A 16,616-nucleotide genomic window follows, 5' to 3' on the forward strand; every position below is an offset into this window, starting at 1 on the left:
GAACTGCTTCCTCCCTGCTCCTGCACTACAGGGTTCCCCTTCCTCAGTGTTCCCTCCCCCCACTCCAGCCAGGGACAGGGACTGTCGTGCCCATCTCAGGGGCATATTGGTCGCCCTGCCCCACGGCAATGTGGTGTAATGCATGCAGGTGTCGGGTCCTGATCCACACTCCATCCTTACCTGAGAGTGAGATATCACACCTCTGGGTGAGGTGCAATACGTCTGTAGCAGCCGAGCCCTCAGGGTGCTACAGTTCCATTTATCTTCAGCCTAGGTGACGTATTGTGATACAGGACCGTGATTTTGGCTATAAAAGGGTCCCCTAGACCCCTACCCCAAGCTTTTTAAGAGAATAATATATGGCGTGCCAGGAGACTCTATGGAATGCTTTCTCAGCATCCAACGAGAGTATCTAATTACAAATTTTTAACTGCATCTAGCCCAGGAAATACTTTGCGCCTAGTAGCAGTGTCTGCTAGTCAGCGGATTATCCCGGCTGTTAAGCAAGCTACACCACCTGTAGTTTGGACACTTAGTTTTTTCAAAGGAAATGCTTCGGGACCACGGGATACTCAGTGAAGAGCATCAGGAGGCACCCCAAGGCATAGGGGCTGGGACTGGCGGTAGGATGCCTTGCGGTGGACAGCCGAGCTCGATCCTTATAAAAGCTTTTTAACTGCAGCAGCTTTAGTGGACGCTACTGGAGCTGGAATTACGCGGCTGCTGGCATGAGACTTGCCCTCCAATAGATCCTTGTAAAAGGATTTAAAGTATATTCATTCAAATTAGAGAGACAATTTAAATTTAAAAGCTTAGAGCTGCCTCCACCACAGGGGGGCTCGCTCGACCCACCAGCGGACAGGCACCAGTATTGGGAGAAGGGGGCTGGCCGTCAGGGTCCACCGCCGCTCTGGCACAAACCCGGCGACACAGAGGTGGCACGGGCAGGAACGGACTGGCCGTGTCGGCTTCTCACTTTTTGGATTTTAGAAGGGCATGACATGCCTATATCTGTGTCTCCCCCTCCTTTTACTCCTCCACCTCTTTTCTTTTCGCATGACTATATGTACTTGTCACTTTTCCATGTGTTAGTTATGTCTTCTGAGCAGTTTGTCATCTTTTGGACACCTTTGAAGGTGTTTTCTATGTGTTTCTATGTGTTTTTGTTTGCCTGCCATTGGTTTTAACTGTGTTCGAAGGTGTTCGACGAACAGTTCGACGAACAGTTCGGCGAACACACGGGTGTTCGACGAACCGAACCGAACTCGAACACTACGGGGGTGGCTCAACACTAATTAAGATCCTAAAAAAAATTATTCCTGGTCCCTGAGACCTGGGCCTATTTCTAGAAATATCTAACAGCAGCAGCAGACAAAACTGGAATGTAGCCTCTTGTGCTATATGCACTGCAATCTGCTATATACACTGCCTGCCTATATACACTGCCTGCCTGATATCTCTGCAGATGGATTAGTCCTCAGAAGGCCTCTTTGTTGAGATGGATATGTGTCTCTAATATAGTTTGGTACACCTACACTAACTAGAAACAAGCAAATCTCTCCCTAGCTCAGCAGCACCTCTCCCTACACTGTCTGATTCCAGAGTGACTGTGACGAGCATGGCGGCGCAAGGTCTGATATAGACCTGATGATGCTGCTCGGTGAGCCAATCACTGTAATGCCACAACCAACATGGCTACGGCATTACAGTGAGTGGCAGGCAATTGCTGCATGTTCATTGGCTTTGTTAAGACCGTCAAACATGCAGGGAGGGGACCCAAGCTCCCGCTAAGCAACCCCAGAAATTCTCGGAGAGCACCGAGCATCTCGAGCAGTGAGATGCTTGGGAGAGCACCGAGCAGTAGTGAGCATGCTTGCTCATCACTAAACATTAGCAGTGCAAAATCCAGACCAGGAAATACTTTAAATAATCAAGGTAAAATCTGATAAGAGAAGTAAATGATTAGTAACTTAGATACACTTTGCATGATTCAATAGTACAAGCAAATATAAAGAACTTTGTAAGATATCTTAGAAAAATATGCTTTTTCTGAATTTATTGTCCTCTCTGAAAATTTGCTAACATTCATATGGTCAAAACAAGACAGATGTCTATGTCACTGAGGAGTCAGATTACAGCTGCTTATTCAAATCTATGGAGAGGAGAGGAGGATGAACAGAGTGAGAGAGAGATGCAGAGACACATTCAGAGATCATTCTAAAGTTTCCTAGTAAATGTTTTACCTCACCCAATAGTATACTTTATAAGGTACAAAGAACAACCACGAAACTGACAAGAGGCATGGAGGATCTTAGTGATCAGGAAAGACTAAAATAATTATATTTATTTAGTCTTGAGAAGAAACATCTAAGGAGCAACATGACTAATTTGTACATGTACAGAAGTGGCCCATACAAAAGTAAGTATGATCAAAAGGTGTTTCATGGAAAAATTCCCTCAAAAGACAAGAAAGCTCCCTATGCCTGAAGAAGGAAAGGTTCAATCTCCAGAGGAGACAAGGCTTCCTCACGATGAGAACTATTAGTCTGTGGAATAGACTACCTCAGCAAGGTAATCACAGTGGGAACTGTCCATGGTTTCAAAAAAGGTGTTACGTAAGGTGTGGGAAAGACTTAGTGCAACACAGAGGGAAGAGGGAAAGGGAGCCCAGACACTAGAGAAAGGGGGGAGTAGAGAACTTCTATTCTGGTCTAGTGTCACCCTGTCTCAAATACCATCCCTATATTGGCTCTTCACCAATCTCCGCACGTATGCCTCGCCCTGACTTTCCCTGGTGTATGGCTAAGGCTCGGGAAGGAAAGATGAGCACTAGTCAATCTACTTTAAACTCTATAGACAATAAGGGTAGACAAACAGGGGGGAATTACTTAGCTTTAGATGACTCCAAACAAATGCGCAAGCGGCCTCAAGCTCCAGAGAGGACGAAGTACTGCTCTTGCTAAAGCTTCACAAGTAGTAATGAATATCGCCAGCACCTCCCTCTCAGACACACCAGGTATTTATACACCCGGGCCAGGGAGCTAATTAGCCAGAAGGAGGTAGCCACTGGGTCCTAGAGAAAGCCAGCCTATAAGAAGATTTCTGTAATGCCAAATGTAGAGATCGCATGCAACCAACTGTAGGGCAACTGTGTCACCTATGACACACCGGTGACAAAAGGTTTGGATTTTTTTTTAGAGTAAAATAACATAAGTATTTATGTAAATCGATAAAATTCTTGTTCTAAATATTGGTAGGTAAGCTTGAGATCAAGAGGAAAAAACTTGCTGTTTAGGGCAGATTTAATCACGTCTTATGAATGTACCTATACCCTTTTCCTGTATCCTTTCCTATCCCGCGGTTGAACTTGATGGACACGAGTCCTTTTTCATCCGCATTAACTATGTAGCTATGTAACTATGAGTGCTTATTCTGAACAGTCACCTGAGTTGATAGGTACACTTTAAAGTTTGACTGCTATAGTTACTTAAAGCAAACCTGTCAGCAGGATTTTGCTAAGTAAACTACAGGCAGTGTCATGTTGGGGTAGCTGAACTGATTAATATGATACTTGAGGTGAAGAAATCCGTCTTGTGTCATAAGTGTTTGTAGTTTTGAGTTAATGATATGCCCGTGTACGGGGAGTCCTGTAGGCAGGGTCTTATCCTGGTGCTCTATGCCAGATCAGCAAGAAAAGATCTGCCCACAGGCCCGCCCTTCTCTCCGTCTGGCTGTCTGTATGATGAGTATGATGAGGAACATACTTGTGCTCCGGGCGGTCTGTGATCTTTTCTTGCTGATCTGGCCTAGAGCACCAAGGAAAGACCCTGCCTACAGTCCTGCCCCGGAGCACAGGCATATCATTAACTCAAAACTGCAAACACTTATTACACAAGAACCACAAAATGGATTTCTTCACCTCACACAGTGGGTACGGAAAATAGTGAGACCCCTTTAAATTTTTCACTCTTTGTTTCATTGCAGCCATTTGGTAAATTCTAAAAAGTTCATTTTTTTTTCTCATTAAAGTACCTGTCTGAATACTTTCTGTACCCACTGCATATCATATTAATCAGTGCAGCAGCCCCAACATGATACTGCCTATAGCAAAATCCTGCTGACAGGTTTGCTTTAAGACTACATAATCGAGCTGAGCTATGTTCAGGTTTCTCTTTATTCTGTATACAAAACTGTAGCACTGTACTGAGATTTGTAAAAGAACGTTTTTTCTAGTTCTTCAAAATTGATGGCCTAGATTAGTGGAGGTCCAACACCTTGCACCTCCTGCCTATCATTTGGCGAAGGGGCCATGGTAATCATAGAGGGAGCTGGACTAAGGAGATTTCCTATTTCTGAATTAGTTTGAAGACTGAAACTATATAGAGTTTTTGTGATTCAATTATAATGTTTTTTTTCTTCTATTAATAGTGCCACTATTGCCCACAGGTTGTTTTTTGTATTGCAGCTTGAATAGTGCTGAGATGCAATGCCAGTATAGCCTAAGGACTTTCTCTAAGAAAGCAGTTTAGTTTATCTTAATATGAACGTGATCTCATGTGCAAGAATACCCAAACCAGTGAGTCACTATAATAGAGAAGAGCTTCTTTTCTAAGAAATCAAAATGTATGTAGGTTAATTTCATAGACAGTGATACCATACATTTTTACAATTCCAAACCAAAAAAAAATCAATTTTTTTGCATCAGTTCAATGTTTTTCTTTTTTCTTTTGTACACGCGGGAGCCTTTTTATTGTTTTGAGAATAAAACATGACATTTTCATTTCTGCTCTGAATATCCAAACATTTTTAATTGTTGTTAAGTGCGAAATTCCTGTGAGTATAATTAATCATTGCACACCTAATTATATCTTCCCGAGAGAACCCGTGGTTCATACATAGTACACGAATGTCATTACCCGTTATATAAGATCCAAGTGATTCTCTATCAAACTATGTCTATTGCATTTAAGCTGCTGATTTGTAAAGGCTACATAAAAAACCTAATGGAATGAAGTTTTTGTGATGTAAGTGATTTTAGAATTTCGGTCTTTCTCCACATTTGGCTTTAAAGGGAAAATCATAACTTGTTGATTCATTTTGCAAACATGAATACAATGGATAAAATAGACAAATTGATAGCAGAAATGAGATAATCACTTAGAATTAGCCTGGAGTTTCTAAAAAAAAAAATCTGAATTTGACATTTTGACCTCACCTTTCCCACCACTCCAGTGTTTTTCAGTCTTCTAACTAGTGTGGATTTCACTGAGTCATTTTTGGAACCTTTTGCCGCCCGGCATCTTTGGAATTTCCTATGCTGATTAGGCCGCAACGCCAAGACGTTGCATGGTGTGTGTTGCATGATGTCCTGACATCATGGCCTAGTTTGGAGCAGGAGACCATGGGTGCCAGAAGATGGATGCCGGGTGTCGAAATATGCTGAATATGTGCAAGTGATGTCCTCACCAGTGACCGGACAAAAGAAGACAATCGGACCAGAGCTGCTCATTATGACAGATAAGGGCAAGGTGCGTGTAATCTTTTTTATTTTGTTCTACCTATATTTGTTATGCAATGGAATCCGCAAAAGCAATGTAATGATTTGATTCAAATTTAATTTCATGGCAAAATTTGAGTGAACTACCAATTTCAAATTTCGGCAAATTTGCTTATTACTTATAGAGAAATAAATAATAAAAACTGCCAACACTTCAATGTAGGTGAAAAAAAAGAAATTTTGCTTTTGTATGTTAAGTTAGAGCTCTGCCATAGAACCTCTCTTAAGCTTGTCATTCTCCTCATATAGAGGCTAACGTACTAGCACTCAGATATGTATATTCTAGTATAAAATCAAAACCTAAAACAAGTGAAATTAATATAAAAAGCCAAGTATAAACAGATCAGGATGAAACATTTTTTGCATGAGATAGACAACATTTGTTTAATTTATTCCCTAAAAATTGTCTATTTTGTAATTACAAAATGTTAGGCTCATCTGGTGATGTGCATCCTCTGAGCTCAAAGTCCAGATGGGCACAAGGGCCACGGGTGTCAGTGCAGGAGGCAGGTGAGGCATGCAGAGACAGATAGCAAAAGTACTGGAGACCACAGGTGGACAGGAGAATGAGGGACTGAAAATCGCAGGCAACTAGGAGACATCTTGGAAGCCGCAGACAGGTTGCAGAGATACTGAAGGCTGCAGGCAGACTGGAGACTGAGGGATTTGAAGACCCAGGCAGCCAGAAGACATCTTGGAGACCGCAGACAGGTTTCAAAAATTTTCAAAAATATTGAAGGCTGCAGGCGGACAGTACTCAGGAACACTAAAGTCTTAATACCAAGAGAAAGGTATCACACCGGTCCATCTACAAAGCCTGACATGGAGCACAACAGAGTTTAGTAGACCAGGGTGAAGGAAGCTAAGCTCGGGTTCAAGACAGGTGCATAACACAAAATGCAACAGTTTCATGTAAGAAACTGGGAATACGTGAATGTGTTTTTTCATTTCTTCAAAGAAGAATTTGTTGTAAAATGTATTATTATAAGGGGTATTAAAACTGTAGACAGTTACAATATACCCAAGATATGACCCAAATGTCTGATGGATGTATTTCTCAACATCGAAATCCCCAACGAAGAGTAAAAGACCTGAAAAGATAAAGATGCGTTTATAATAATTTACATCTTAGTTATGTCCTTATTTTCTTCCTTTTTGGCCCAATATATCCTTAGATGAGTAACACGAGGTGACCACCTTTGAAAAAATATATATTTCAAGCATTGTGAGTAGCGTAAAAGATTTTTTTTCATGCTTGGTCATTTGCGCAAATCATCTTGGCATACATCTGGCAAAAAGAAAGGTGAGTAAGGGCACATCAATCATTTTCATTGATTCTGTACCTGGACATACAGAAAGAGGTTTAATAAACATTTATCACTTGTTCTATAGATATTCAATAAATGTCTGTTGTGGGAAAGACCTCTAAGGCTAAGTGCCCACGATGCAGAAATGTTCCGGATTTTTCCTGAGCGTTTCTGTATCTCCCTGGCAGAAAAAAACGCATGCGGACTGTACATGTGCTTTTCCTGCCAGTAACAAGGGTTTTGCATATTCGATTTGCATGCAGGTTGTCAAGCGCTTTCCAAGCGATTTTAGCATTACTTGGAAAGTGCTTGACAACTTGGTCACACTATATAAATCCATGCAACCGGCATGGATTTATATAGTATGATCGTAAAAGAAGGGTAAAAAATAAAAAAAAAATATTATATTTACCTTCCAATGGCCCCCAGTGTCCTCATCCGATGCTTCCGGTCTCCCCGGTGTCTCGCGGTTGTGTAAAAGGACCTGCCATGACGTTATTTTGTCATGTGAGGGTCATGCGACCGCCGAAGTCAGCAGTCACATGACTAAATGACGTCATGGCAGGTTCTTTTAGATCATATCGAGCTGCCGGGAAGCCAGGATGCATCACTGAGGAGACTGGGGGCCATCGGAAGGTGAGTATATTGTATATTTTTTATTTTAATTCTTTTTTTTTCCAGGTGCTATGGTACCTGGGTCTGGAGGAGAATCTCCTCTTCTCCAGACCCGGGCACCATCCGCACATGGAATCGCTTAATATTCGCATGTGCACATGTAGTGATGCGGATATTATGCGATTCAATGAAAGTCAATGGTGGCAAAAACGCCGTGATTACGCAAAATAATTGGTAGTGCTGCGGATTTTTCCGCAATGATAATCCTCAGCGGAAATTTCCGCAGCATGTGCACAGCACATCCGCATATCATTAAGGAACATGGCAGACCTTCTACCTAGCGTTTTTTTAAGCGTTTCTGCAGCGTAGTTGGCTCTGCGGAAACGCTTAACAAATGCATAGTGGGCACACAGCCTTAATAAGACCTGTGTCTTTGCATAAATATGTATTTTATTACCTGGTGTAAATATTGGTGTTTTCTGGCATTGATTTTCTTTTTTTTCTGAGTATCTCCATTCATAAGTTGTGACCTACCCAATCCTGCATGTAAATCTAACCTTTTTATTCAAGTGGGCATGACCATCGACTCTTTTCTATGTGTGTTTTCAGAACCACACACAGTTGGCTAAAATTACTAGATTTACACACAAGAAAGAGAGAGCTATATATGAGGAATGGAAAGACTCATTGACTAAAGAAAAAGAAAGTCAGATTCAGGAGAGCAGTAGCATTTACACCAGGTAAGAAATTACATGAAACTGGATGATAAAGAAACAAGACAATTACATGAAACCTGGTGCATAAAGAAACAAGACAGAAGAAGAATCGCCACCTTCGAAATGTGGTGCTGAAAAAGGATGTTATCAATATCATGGATGGCAAAAAGAACAAACAAATCAATTTTGGAAAAAATCAAGTAATGTCGCTTGAAGCAAGGATCACCAAGCTTCGACTTGCCTACTTTGGACACATCATCCGAAAAGAGCAATCACTGGAGAAGGACAGAAGAATATAAGGAACAAGGTGAAGAGGAAAACCAGCAACTCGATGGCTTGATACTATCAAGATAACGGCAGAAAAGAACCTGCTGGGCCAATCAAGACTTGCACAAGATCAATCTTCCTACAGATCATTCATCCATCATGTCGCCATGGCTCGAAATCGAGCTGAAGGCTGTTAAATAATATAAAAATAAATAAATTACATATTTATGGTAAGTGACAAATTCTCCTTAATATAAAAACTATTTGGCTCATGATTTTTCTTTTCTGATTTCAGAATGACAACAAATATTTGACCTGATGGCCAACCTGACTTCAGACTTTGATTTTTATTTGCTGCCATTTAGCAGTTGCGGTGGAGAAAATGTTATTCTTTTTGCTATTTTTTTATTATGTTATGTGATTTGTCTCCTGTGGAATACAGCCATTATTGCTTTAATTTTCACAGAATCTCATCTAAAAATCCCCATGTATTTTTTCCTTCGCAATCTCTCTTTGGTGGACATCTGCTACAGCTCCGTCACTGTTCCAAAACTTCTGGATATATTTCTCAGTGGCAATAATTCCATTTCTTTTAATCATTGCTTCATCCAATTTTATTTTTTCACTGCCCTTGCTTGCACCGAGATTTTTTTACTTACTGTCATGGCTTACGATCGCTATGTAGCAATCTGTAAAGCTCTACATTATCCACTTTTAATGAAGCAGAATATATGTGTTATATTTGTGGTGGCTAGTTGGTTATCCGGCTGCAGCAATTCAATGTTTGTAACAATTGTGGCGTCAAAAATACCTTTTTGTAACTCAAAAGTGATAGATCAACTTTACTGTGACATAAAGCCAATGCTGAAGATATCCTGTGGGAACACATTGACCACCGAAGTTACTGTCTACTTGGAGACGTTCTTCATTGGTTTCTGCCCCTTCTTGTGCATTATGATGTCCTACTTCAAAATAATTCGGAATGTGCTAAGAGTGAAATCCAAGGGGAAAGGACATAAAATGTTCTCTACATGCACATCACACCTTACAATAATCATCATTTTTTATGGCACTTTGTTTTTTGTGTACATGATGCCATCTACGACACATTTTAAAACTATTGACCAGATTTTTTCTTCTCTTTTTTCTGGCTGTCGTTCCTTCGTTAAATCCTCTAATCTACAGTTTAAGGAATGAAGACATGAAAATTGCTTTTAAGAGATATTTTTGTAGGAATTCAAATAATGCAGTTTGGGTTCATTAATGTGAAAACTGGAAAATCAATGTGGAATTTTAAGTAGAGATTAGAAAATTTGTGAAATTTAAATTCACCAGAGTTTTCATCTAATTTTATTTTTTTATTTTAGGGCAGTATTTTCCCAATATAAGACATTAAAATCTGGATCTTTATTAAATAGCTTGTCTGATACACATATTGCCCTTTATAAATCTATATTTTAATCCCTAGTCACTTTTGTAGTTTGCTTTATTTTAAAATGCCCTATTGTAATCCCTATATCTGTTTGTTTGTTTGTTTGTTTTTTCGGGGTGGGGGGGTGGAGATTTGTGTTTTACTTCCTGTGATGTTCCGTTTGAGGGGAATCTCAAATGGGACATCAACAGGATAGCCCTTTATTCATTCCTTCGCAGTTTCTATGACCCTCCTGGAACAGGACATCATCAGGAGGTGGCACTGTGGTCACTTAACATAGCTTATGTCACCAATCGACGTCTGATCATGTACCGAGTGCCTGACGAAGGAATGGAGAAAGTGACCACAACAATTATTACCACCACCAGAATTCTATCTCCACTGCCACACTTCTTCTATCACTGCGGCCCGCAGCTTCTGTGCCCGCTGCCTTGAGATGTCATCAGGGGGCATTGAGAGAAGCAGGGCAGGTGCGGACATACCACCAGTGTAGCTGCACAGAGGACCGATCAGCTACTGAAACATCTTGTCTATCAAAGATTCAGCGGCAGCATCAACACTAAGAGGAGAGGAAGGGGGCTTGTACCTGACTCATTTACAGACATTACATTTACAGGGAGTGGCCTCTCTGCTACACTCTCAAAAATTCGCTGTTAGGGGCCTCCAACCTCAGCTCTCAGTGTTGAAGCTGCCGCTGGCTCTATGATACTTTCACGGGTGTGTCAGATGTGACAGACAGTCGCCCTGCAGTTGGTTGCAGGAGATCTCTATGCTTGGCATTGCAGACATCTTCTTAGAGGCTGGCGGTCTCTAGGACCCAGCAGCTACCTCCCTCTGGCTAATTAGCTCCCTGGCCTGATTGTATAAATACCTGGTGTGTCTGAGAGGGAGGTGCCGGCGATATCATTACTACATGTGAGGCTTTAGCTAGAGCAGTACTTCGTCCTTTCTGGAGCTTGAGGCCATGTTCTCATTAGGCTGGAGTCATCTAATGCTAAGAAATCCCCCCTGCTTGTCTACCCTTGTTGTCTATAGAGTTTAGTGGTCATCTCCTCCCTTCCCTAGCCTTAGCCATACGCCAGGGAAAGTCAGGGAGAGGCACGTGTGCGCCGATTGGTGAAGAGCCAATATAGGGACGGTAGTTGAGACAGGGTTACACTAGACCAGACTAGAACGTCTCCACTCCCACCTTTCCCTAGCGTCTGAGAAAAAGTGGAAAATCTCCAGCGTAGGATAAAGTTAAAACATAGTAATTTATTGAGTCCAAGATAAAAAAATATTTGAGTTCATCCAAGAAATACAAGCATCACATCAATCTGCTCCAGTGAGGAATTACATCAGTCAAATCAGCGCGTTTCAACTCAGTCGAGTCTTATTCAAGATCATGAATATATCCTCTTTTTCTCTTCATTGCACTGACCCAAGCCAGGGCGACTCCCAGTGAGGATCTCTGGACAAAGGATTTGCAGACTGCATTCCGGTGAGCTGACTCTCCCTTTCTTTCCCTCTCTGTTTCAATGTATTTCCCTAGTGTCTGGGCTCTCTTTCCCTCTTCCCTCTGTGTTACAGTAAGTCTTTCCCATACCCTGTGTGACATCATAGCCGGCCGAGCTCATTTTGTAAAGAAAAAAAAAAACCTGACATTTTTTTTTTCTAGGTGTATTTTTGGGTGTGGACCTTTTTTTTCTTTTTTTCCTTCCTTTCTCCCTTGGTATGGGTTCAGTTGCAGAGCTCGCAGAGTGGCTGCATAGACTGTCTCTGGAGGTGAATGACCTCTGTGGTGAGGTACAGCAGCAGCATAAGCGGCTACACTTCACCAATATGGGGGTCTCTGCAGGTAGGCCTGTCCAGCCTGAAGCCAAAGTTGCCCTCCTGGACAGGTTTTCTGGAGGTAGGGACAATTATTTTGCTTTCAAGAAGGCCTGCAAATTGTATTTTAAACTTCGTCCCTATTCCTCCAGAAATGAGGAGCAACAGGTTGCTATTGTGATCTCTCTATTGCAGTTATGATCTCTCTATTGCAGGGAGATCCTCAGTCATGGGCGTTTTCGTTACCACAGGACTCGGTTTGTTTGGAGGGGTTTTTCGGGGCTTTGGCCCTCATCTATGATGACCCTGACCGATTCGTCTTGGCTGAGACTAGGTTACGTTGCCTTCAGCAGGGGAATTGATCAGTAGAAACGTACAGTTTGGAATTCGGTAGATGGGCAACGGATTCCAAATGGAATAACTCAGCCCTTAGAAGTCAATTTTGTGAGGGGATTATTGAAAGGTTGAAAGATGCATTGGCAGTATATGAAACCCCTAAGTCCTTGGAGGCTGCCATGTCGTTGGCCGTATGTCTTGATAGACGTCTTCGGGATAGACCTGGTGAGACCACCTTCTCCGGGGCCTTCTTGTCGGGGTTATGTACTACTGCCGGGGAGCGGTCTGAGGTTGAGCCAGTACTGGGGGAGGTGGAGGAATCCATGCAGGTAGGGGGTGTCTCTACATCATACATCTCTCCAGAGATTCGCAAGAAAAAGGTGTATTTTTTTTTTGTGGGAAAAATGACAATTTTTTGGGACCTGTCCTTCAATTCCTAAACAAAAGGAGACTCGGTTAACTCTTGGTAGTCTGGAGTTGGATAAACAAGGGGTGCATTTGTGACCAAACAGCAGTTCCCGCTTTGTCCTTACAGCAGAGAGCAAAACCAAGAAAATGTCTATGTTTCTTGACAGTGGAGCAGGTATCAGCATGGTTAATGCTGAGTTTGTGAAAACTCAAGGTCTTGCTTGCTGTGCTTTAGCTGAACCTATTTCCATCTTTGTCATTGATTCGGCGCCACTTACACTGAAGCATTTACTCAAATTGTACATAATGTAAAACTGAGGGCGGGGTCACTTCATTGTGAAATTAATCCCTTGCTATGTTCTGGACAATCTTTCCACATCGATTGTCTTTGGTATTCCTTGGCTTGTTAAACATAATCTGTTGGTGGATTGGCAAGTGGGGGAGATTATTGAATGGGGACATTGCTGCCATGAGAACTGTTTAGAGATTTCCCTTGCTACTGTCTTTACACAAATATTACCTGCTTTTCTGTCTGGTTTTGAGACGTTTTTTCTGAGAGGCGGTGTCAGGATTTGCCTCCTCAACGTGCTTTTGACTGTCCTATTAACCTAGCCCCCGGAGCTAAACTACCGAAGTCCAGACTGTAAAAACTTTCTGGCCATGAGAGACAAGCCATGAAGGATTTCATTGCGGAAAGTCTGGAGAAGGGACATATCAGACCCTCATCTTTGCTCGTAGCGGTAGGGTTCTTCTTTGTGAAGAAAAAAGATGGAGGTATACGTTCCTGTTTAGATTTCTAGGAATTAAATCAAATTGGCATCCATGATCCATACCCTCATCCTCTGATTCCTGATTTGTTCAGCCAGGTTGTGGGAGCTAAGGTATTCTCCAAGTTGGGTTTAAGGGGAGCCTGCAACCTAGTCAGGATAAGAGAAGGGGACTAATGGAAAACAGCGTTCAATACCCCGGAAGGATATTCCGAGAGTCTGGTTTTGCATTTTGGTTTGACCAATGCACCTGCGATAGTCCAGCATTTCATAAATGATATTTTCATTTGGTGGAGAGGTTTGTGGTGATCTATCTCAATGATATTTTGGTTTACTCACCTAATTTTGAGACTCATCGGGGGCATGTTAAGCAGGTGCCCCACATATTAAGGGATAACAAACTTTATGCCAAACTGGAAAAATGTGTTTTCGCTGTTCAGGAGGTGCAGTTTTTTTGGTACTTTTGGTCATCGTTGGGTTTTCGGATGGATCTGGAGAATATCTGTGCAGTCCTTGACTGGGAATGTCCCGAGAACCTGAAGGCTCTACAACATTTTCTGGGCTTTACTAATTTTTACCGGAAATTCATCCAAAATTACTCGGTTATAGTGATACCCCTTACTGACATGACTAAGAAGGGGTCTGTTTTTTCCAAATGGTCGGATGCTTCCCTCCAGGCTTTTTCTTCCTTAAAGAATCATTTTGCCACTGCACCTATACTCAGTCAACCCGATGTTTCTCAACCCTTTATTGTGGAGGTTGATGCGTCAGGTGTCGTGGTTGGAGCTGTGTTGTCTAAGGTTTCTTCCCCTGGTAAAGGGCGTCCATGCGCCTTCTTTTCTAAAAAATTGTCTTCGGCTGAGGGAAACAATGACATGGGTAATAGGGAACTTTTAGCGATCAAATTGGCGCTCGAGAAATGGCGACATTGGTTGGAGGGGGCTGTCCATCCTATAACTGTTATTACTGACCATAAGACCTGTCATATCTCCAGTCAGCTAAACGACTCAACCCTAAGCAAGCCAGATGGTCCCTGTTTTTTACAAGGTTCAATTTTTTTGTCACTTTTCATCCAGGGGTCAAAAATGTCAAGACTGATTCTTTGTCCCGGAGCTTCCCTGGTGGTGGTGACGATGAGAACCCTGCCCCCATATTACAGAAAGGGGTAGTCATTTCGGCACTTTATCCTGAACTGGCGGGTGATGTGTTGGAGGCACAGGGGACGCCTCTGCCTCCTACCCTTCAGTAAAGTTATTTGTAACATCTAATTTGCGCCTCAAATTTATTAAGGAACATCATAACTCTGTCCTTGCTTGTCATCCAGGTGGTAAGGAAACCGCGGACCTCCTCTCTCATTGTTTTTGGTGGCCGGGATTGCATTGAGATGTAACACGTATCTGTTTGTAGCATTTGCGTGCGTTCTAAGGTTTCGCATACCCGTCCGTTTGGTACTCTTCTTCCACTACCTAGCCCTAGTAGGCCATGGACACACTTGTCCATGGATTTTATTACTGACCTACTGGTTTCTGCAGCCAAAGAGGTGGTTTTGGTGGCAGTAGATAGGTTTAGTAAAATGGTTCATTTTGTCGCATTGCCTGCACTTCTAAATGCCAAGACACTTGCTCATGTGTTCATAAATGAGATCTAGTGATGAGCGAGCATGTTTTCTACTGCTCGGTGCTCGCCCGAGCATCTCACTGCTCGAGATGCTCGGCGCTCACCGAGTATTTCCGGGGTTGCTCTGCGGGAGCTCGGGTCTCCTCCCTGCATGTTTGGCGCTCTTTAGAGCACCAATGAACATGCAGGGATTGCCTGCCACTCACTGTAATGCCATAGCCATGTTGGTTGTGGCATTACAGTGATTGGCTGGCCGCACAGCGTCATCAGGTTTATATCAGACAGTCATTCTGGAATCAGACAGTGTAGGGAGAGGTGCTGCTGAGCTAGGGAGGAATTTGCTTGTTTCTAGTTAGTGTAGGTGTACCAAACTATATTAGAGACACATATTCATATCAACAAACAGTCCTTCTGAGGACTAATCCTTCTGCAAAGATATCAGGCAGGTAGTGTATATAGGCAGGCAGGGTATATAGAGGACAGCAGTGCATATAGCACAAAAGGCTCCATTCCAGTTCTGTCTGCTGCTGTTAGATATTTCTAGAAATAGGCCCAGGTCTCAGGGGCCAGGAATAATTTTTTTGGATCTTAATCCTCATTATTTGCTTAAAAAGCAATCCAGAGAATAGCTTTTCTGCGCCATTTGTTTGTTGGTACTGCAGATTACAGCCAGGTCCTTTCCATATTACAGCGCTAAAAATCCAGCTATTTAAAACTGTGGTTTGTCCGTCACATGGATCACATATAATTGTGATGAAAATACTGCCATTTCTGGCCTACATTAAAAAAATTTTCAATGTGTCAGTGAAGCAATTGACACCAGTTTTCTGTTCAAAATAGTTACCTACAGGCCAGGTATTTAAAACTGTGTTTTCTCCATCACACGAATCATGTATACGTTTTCAGAAAATACTGCCATTTCTGACCTCCATTAAAAATTAGTTTCAGTGTGTCAGCAAAGTTTTTGACACCAGTTTGCTGTTCAAAATAGTTATCTACAGGCCAGGTATTTAAAACTGTGGTTTGTCCATCACACAGATCACATAATCTTAACAAAACAAGTCAGCGACTGGTACAGGAGGAGAGAGGACCCTGCCCGCAAGGGCTCACAATGTACAAGGGATGGGTGGGTATATACTAGGTGGGGGTAGAGGAGGACATGCAGTAATGTGATGCAGCATTGGTTACTGCAGGTTGTAGGCTTGTCGGAAGAGATAGGTCTTCAGGTTTCTGTTGAAGGCTTCCACGGTAGGTGAGAGTCTGATGTGTTGGGGTAGAGAGTTCCAGAGTAGGGGGGATGAGTGGGAGAAATCTTGTATGTGATTGCGGGAGGACATAAAGGCAGAGTAGAGAAGGAGAACTTGTGAGGATCGGAGGTTGCGAGCTGGTAAGTACTGGGAGACTAGATTACAGATGTATGGAGGAGACAGGTTGTGGATGGCTTTGTATGCCATGGTTAGGGTTTTGAACTGGAGTCTCTGGGCAATGGGGAGCCAGTGAATGGATTGACAGAGGGGAGAGGCCGGGGAATAGCGAGAGGACAGGTGGATTAGTCGAGCAGCAGAGTTTAGGATAGATTGGAGGGGCGCGAGAGTGTTGGAAGGGAGGCCACAGAGCAGGAGGTTGCAGTAGTCAAGGCGGAGAGATGATGAGGGCATGCACTAGTGTTTTTGCAGAGTCTTTGCTGAGGAATGCGCGGATCCGGGATATATTTTTGAGTTGGATTCGGCAGGAAGTGGAAAGGGCTTGGATATGTGGTTTGAAGGAGAGATCAGAGTCCAGGGT

At 42.6% G+C, this 16,616-nt stretch overlaps 1 pseudogene; it reads left to right on the forward strand.

Annotated features, from left to right (window-relative positions):
• Positions 1-8,780: 8,780 nt before the first annotated feature.
• LOC141167365 (olfactory receptor-like protein OLF1) lies at positions 8,781-9,726 on the forward strand (annotated as a pseudogene).
• The last annotated feature ends 6,890 nt before the right edge of the window (positions 9,727-16,616 follow it).

This window comes from Phyllobates terribilis, unplaced genomic scaffold, assembly GCF_046119375.1.
Source record: "Phyllobates terribilis strain yellow unplaced genomic scaffold, ASM4611937v1 Scaffold_11__3_contigs__length_659146591, whole genome shotgun sequence".
NCBI classification, from domain to species: Eukaryota; Metazoa; Chordata; class Amphibia; order Anura; family Dendrobatidae; genus Phyllobates; species Phyllobates terribilis.